Raw genomic sequence first — 6,564 nt, 5'->3', positions numbered from 1 at the left:
TAAAACCCACTGTACTAATCTGCTGGAGTAGGCCTCGCCTGGACAAGGCAGTCGATTACCAGCCCTGGCTGTGCCCACTTGCGTAACACACACACACACACACACACACACACACACACACACACTCGCACACACACACACAGACACACAGACAGACAGACAAACACACACACTCACACACACACACACACACACACACACACACACACACACACACACACACACACACACACACACACACACACACACACACAGGTACAGGGGGGAGAGGTGGGCTGACCCCTTTCCTGGTTGGTCTCCACAGAAAGGATAGCAGCTAGAAAGCCAGAGGTGTTCATGGGAGAACAGGAGCCGATGCATGATTCATTATTACTGTTACAGCAAGCCGAGGGGAATTCCACATTCACACATTCACACACACACACACACACACACACACACACACACACACACAGACACACACACACACACACACACACACACCTCAGTCTACATGTCATCTCCCTCTTTCTCGTTCTCATTCTCTCTCTCTCTCTCTCTTTCTCGCTGTATAATAAGCATAGACAAACTATATATTTTCACCCCAAAACAAACACAAGAAACACACTTTTCTGTACACAAACACACAGAGCTACCAGTCAATAGAAACATGCATAAACTCTCTCCCGCTTTCTAAAGTTGTACATTCTAATGTACTGTATGTAAGCACTGTACGGTTGGGCCAGTACACAAAACCTCTAACTGTAACCTTTTTAATGTCTCCTTTGATGTGGACCTCAGCAATCACTAGAAAGAGATAGGATTTCCTAGACAGTCACTGATATCTTAGTAACAGGCTTGAAGTCGGCAAGAATTGCTCAGGATTTTACAAAGGAAGGAGAAAAAGCCAAATGAATGGAGGCTGGGTGGAGGTAAGACGCCCCTTCCACAGACGTATCAGACTACACCAGGGTCACTTCCCTCGGAGCCATTATGAATTCCATTTGCGTCGCTTGACATCCAGTGAAATCTGAACACACTGACCTTCACTGTCTTGAGATGACAATAACCCCTCCCCTAGGCACGCGCTGTACTGTATGTCAGCCCCCCCCCCCCCCCACCAGTTTCTGTTCCACACCATGTCCTATTCTTGTCATTTTTGGAGATACTGTACATAATAATATAAAACATAGGTATTTATAAAAATGAATCAGTGAGTAAATTAAACAGTCTGTGTGTGAAGTGTGGTTGTTGGGTGTGCCATGTTTGTGTTAGGAGGCTAGTGATGGAATCCATTAACTGAGAGTGTAATGTGCCGTTCCGTTCAGGAGGGTGTGTCCAGTTTTGCCTGGGCCACAGGGCTGCTTGCCGTGCCCCACCTAGTGTCTCCTCCGCCACACAGACTGGACAAAATGGATGTGCGCCATAAAAAAACCCCAAACAAACAAAAAACCCTCTAAATCAGCAACACCCTGCTCCATGCCAAAGGAGACATGATTCTACTGTACGGAGACTAATAAAATGAAACGTTATTCCGTGTAAACGGAAGTTCCAAAGGAACCCCGGGAGATTGTTCTAGAGAGGTCGGGGAATAATACCTGCTTAAGCCGTATTAAAGCGGGCAAAAACAAAAGGAGAGCCAACAGGCGGTGTAAATAAACAACCCCGTAAACAAGTAGGCCTGGAAAAATAAAAAATAATGTACTCCTTACAGACTTTAATCTTGTGATGGCTACCTTGGTACATTGTATGCCCAGAAGTGTAAAGAGTCCACCTTTGGCACGGAGTAGTTATTAAAGAGAATATGGTCTTGGAGCGCTTCCAAACACTAGCCACCGCTATTACAAAGTATTTACAGTGTAGTGACCCTGAAATACACGGAAGAAATGCCTTTCGATTCATACATCACAGCGTTGTCAACATTGACCACAGGGGCAATAAAACAGCTAACTAATTTCATTACATTTATAGCCCACTAAATATTGTTGGCTTGTGTCTACGTTGTCTCTCGCGAAGGGCTAGCTTAAAAACAGGCATCGGAACTCCTTCATGTGTTGGACTGTTTGTGTTTTCTTTCAAATGTAAATATGTAGTAAGTTTACAGGAGCAGAGGAAGCGCAAAGTGTTGCAATATGCGTAATCCGTTGGTGAATAAAACATTCTCATGAATGCATTTATGCGATCTCCTCTGTAGATTTCATTTGCTCCTTACTTCTCTTTGCACCTATAAAAGAGTGAAATACGCTCGCTTTTCAACTCATAACCCATGGACAAACTCCCTATGTCAACAATGCAAGGCAATGACACAAAACCTTCTCTGTTGAAATCGACCTTGTATCACTGACATACACGGGCACATGTTCAATTCCATCTCTCTGTCTCTAAAGTTAACAAAAGAAGCTCCTTAAGAACTATAACGACCTTTGACCGGAACAGCTCAATAAAATCGAGTTGCTTCAGTGGTCAACGAGCGTCTTCTCCGAACAGGAGCAGAGTACAGGAGCGCTGTCCAAGGTACTCAAATCAATGCAAACGCCCACACCCGGTGAGGATTTTCATTGCAACAGGCATTTGAGAGGCATTCGCGTCTCCGCTAATAGAAGCATTTTCTCTCGTTCGCTATGAAGCCAAACAACTTTCCACAGCAAAATAAAAAATCCTTTTAACAACATCAAATCGCTTTTTGCCTATATCTTACAATTCTAAGTTCAACCTCGACGTTCACTTTTTGCCAGCAAGGTTTAAACGACGCCTCAAAGTGAATTCGAAGGCATTATCAACAGAACAAATTTAACATAAGTTTACCTAAAATCAATACTGAGTCTATAGATTTTAAGTATGAATCGGAGCAGCAGTAGCAATCAGTTAAACACCAACCTTAGTGTCAGTGGACTGCCTTCAGATGGAATTCTTTCGACTCCCTTTCTTTCGGCTCGGCGTAAAGTTGCTGCACAAGGACCACACGGATCGCTCTAAATGGGTTGCCTCTCCAATGACACTACGATGGCAAGCGAAAGGGTTCGCCTTCAACAAAAATGGCCACCGAGTGTGACGTCATGGCTCCTTAATGGAGGGCGTGGCAAAATTGCCATCATGTAATCTGCGTGTCGGGCAGTGCATGTAGATTAATGTCATACACGGTGTCCGTTCTGAACAATACTAAGTTTGCGAAAGTCATGGATCGGATTTGCCTTTTGGCTGGCTGGAGTCAACAAAGGTCCAAGCCTAAACCTGAAGAACCATCTATGTTTTTCCGGTGATTTCGAGTGAAAATGTATCTTCATTTAGAATAACTAAATCATGAGAATTGCAGTGCCATAGCTATCAGTCAAAGACACATAGTATTCATACAACAAACACCAAATGATAAATAAATAAATACATAAACAAATATTTGTAGTCAAGGTTAAATAACAGGATGCTAATGTATGGCATGTTTGTGTTTGCCTTGCCTAATCTAGTGCTTTCTTCTGCAAGTATCTCTGTCCCCTGATCCCCATCTGAAGTGGTATCAGCGCAGACAATCACACGGCTGAGAAGGAGAGGCGGACACTCAGATAAGCCATCTGGATCAATAGCTCTTATTTGTGTAAAAGGATTCTAACAGGACAACAAAATAGCATGCTGCCCACCTCCTCAGCCAACACAAACTCTCTCCCCGTCTCTCTCTTGCTCCTTTTCTCTCATTGTTTCTCTCTCTCTCTCTCTCTCTCTCTCTCTCTCTCTGTGTGTGTGTGCGTGTGTGTGTGTGTGTGTGTGTGCGTGTGAGAGCCACAGAGTGAAAGCTGAATCAGTTTGCCATATAAAGACAGGTGCAGGCCAGTGACATGACAGCTAATTATAAAAGGCATTCTGCCGTTTGTCGGAGCATCAGCGGGCTGTTGAAAGGGCCGCACAGACCAGAGGAAATGTGCATTCACTCCAATTAGGCCTCTGACAAGGGGAAAGCCACAGGACTTGAAAAGGGAGAGACACATGCATCCATTCAGACTAATTACCAGAGCCCTCTTCTGTGTTGGGGTGTTGAGATGATGCTCAGTGGAGAGCAGAAGTGCCGTATTAGCTGGAGCAGAAACTCTCACACCATTGATCTGCTATTGAGCATCAGCAGGAACATGCCCAGAAATGAGCTGCTATTGAACATGCCCAGATATGAGCTGCTATTGAACATGCCCAAACATGAGCTGCTATTGAACATGCCCAGATATGAGCTGCTATTGGACATCAGCAGGAACAGACACAAGCTCTCATGATGAACATCCACAAATAGGACCTCCTTTGTTCGTCCATTGGAGAGACAATTGCGATTAGTCTAATGAAATATCCCATGATCACGGGCTTTTGACATTGCATGCATTACTGGGAGGCACATGAGGTTCTATCTAACAACTGCTATAGAATGTAAAATCAACCACAAAAATCAACCAGCCTCTCAAGGCATCTTCTCTCCAAACAATCGTGGAAAATAACTGGCACTAAATTACAGATGCAAGAAAGAACAGCTGTTGCATTGCCAGTGGGAGATACACTTTCTCTTCTCCTCTTCTTGTGATCCAACTCTTTCATCAGGTAAGACTCTTCTGTCTTCTAACCTGGGGATGTGTGCTTTCTGTCTCTCTGCTCTCCAGTCTTTGTCCTGACCCTGTCTCTCTGCTCTTGTTTTTCTCTCTCTCTCTCTGTCTGTGCTCGACCCCTGGTTCCCTCCTGTCTCTGTCCCCCATGTCTCTCTCTCTGTCCTCTCCCATCTCTCTCCTCTCACTTCCTCCTTTCCCTCTTCTCCATTCTTTCACCTTTCAATCCCTCTTTCTCTGCCCTTGTCTCTTCACTCCTTTCTTTCTGTCCTCTCCAGCTCCACCACTCTCTCCTTCGTCTCTCTCTCTCCTTCGTCTTCCTCCCCCCCCCTGCTCCTCCTGCTCCTCCTGGATTAGCGGCGGCGAGAGGTCAGTGTGTCTTTCCTGGGTGTCTCCTCGTCACCACAGTAATTACCTGCCTGTGCTGTGCAGCAGATTAACCTCATCCCCTCAGGCACACACACACACACACACACACACACAGACACACACACACACACGCACACACACTCACTCATACTCACACAGAAGGAGGAGTGCCCTGACCAGGTCAGCATGGAAGGAAAACAGGCACCAACGTGGACGCCTCCGACTGGGCCTTCCTTTCCCAAGCGTCGCTGAACAGCTACCATCAGCTGCTGTTGTTAAATGTTAAGAGTGACTGGCATTTTGAACACTTTCTCATTCAGCTACCATCAGCTGCTGTTGTTAAATGTTAAGAGTGACTGGCATTTTGAACACTTTCTCATTCAGCTACCATCAGCTGCTGTTGTTAAATGTTAAGAGTGACTGGCATTTTGAGCACTCTCTCTTTCAGCTACCATGGTCAACCATGATTCCAGGACTGGCACCCTTGGCCAATCAAACATCTGAGGTCACAGTGAGGTTCAGTGTCACTGTGGGATGGGTTGAGGTGTAGAAAGTCGTCTCACCGATGAGGCAGTAGTTTGGGATAAGTTGAGGCACCATGGGCGACCGGGCCTTTTGCTCGGCATTGCCACGCTTATGGAACAGCCTCCCTGACCACCTAAGGGCAACGCAGACGCTGGACTCCTTTAAAGCTGGACTAAAAACATTTTTATTCAGGAAGGCATTTCTGGCCTTGTGTTAAATCGTATGTTAAAATGTTAAAAAGTTTTCTATTATGCTTATGTTAATTCATTTTTATTTTATTGTATTATTATAGTTAGTTTTTAATATGTTGGCACTCTGAGATTCTTTTGAATGAAGAGTGCATTACAAATAAAATAAATTATTATTATAAGTTGAAAGGGTGTTAAGAGCACATGTGTATCACCGGGGGACTGTGGAAAGGACATCCAAATATTTCAGTTCTCTACTGAGACAGTAGCATATGTGAAATAATAGACACAAAAAGCTGCCAATAACAGCCTGAAGGTACAGATGAATGATCGTATTGCACCCCGCTGTGCATTATTATTCGTCTCAGGGTAACGCGAGACCTGCTGACTTAGCAGAATGGAGATGCCCCCAAATAGTGAAATGCCACAACATTACCTCAAAGAGCGCAACAGTGGATGACATCCATCTGCTCGACTGCTGGTTATCTCTGCAGTGAAGGATGAAGTTTCGAGCCTTTTCAGAGGGGTCACGTGAGGTCACGTGGATGAGGGACGCAGAAAAAAGGGGGATCTAATTTAAGATTGTTATCCAGAGCTCCCTGAACCACCCCCTTTATGGTACTCCATGATCTTTGGTTCTGACTGATCCAGAGACACTGCACTGGTTCTTAAATCAACATGATCTTTGGTTCTGACTGATCCAGAGACACTGCACTGGTTCTTAAATCAACATGATCTTTGGTTCTGACTGATCCAGAGACACTGCACTGGGTCTTAAATCAACATGATCTTTGGTTCTGACTGATCCAGAGACACTGCACTGGTTCTTAAATCAACATGATCTTTGGTTCTGACTGATCCAGAGACACTGCACTGGTTCTTAAATCAACAAGATTTTTGGTTCTGACTGATCCAGAGACACTGCACTGGGT

At 44.8% G+C, this 6,564-nt stretch overlaps 1 protein-coding gene across 2 annotated transcripts in view; it reads right to left on the bottom strand.

Annotated features, from left to right (window-relative positions):
* The window catches only part of snap25b (synaptosome associated protein 25b), a 38,390-nt gene extending 35,395 nt beyond the window's left edge, over positions 1 to 2,995 (bottom strand). The window contains exon 1 of one of the 2 annotated variants that reach the window (XM_031580089.2): positions 2,857 to 2,995. The gene's annotated coding sequence lies outside the window, so the exon portion shown is untranslated. The remainder of the gene's footprint in view (positions 1 to 2,856) is intronic. The other variant, XM_031580088.2, reaches the window with a different exon arrangement.
* Positions 2,996 to 6,564: the final 3,569 nt, after the last annotated feature.

This window comes from Clupea harengus, chromosome 14, assembly GCF_900700415.2.
Source record: "Clupea harengus chromosome 14, Ch_v2.0.2, whole genome shotgun sequence".
Lineage (NCBI taxonomy): Eukaryota > Metazoa > Chordata > Actinopteri > Clupeiformes > Clupeidae > Clupea > Clupea harengus.
Note: the sequence above shows the minus strand (reverse complement) of the source record. Positions and strands in the feature narration are given on the sequence as shown.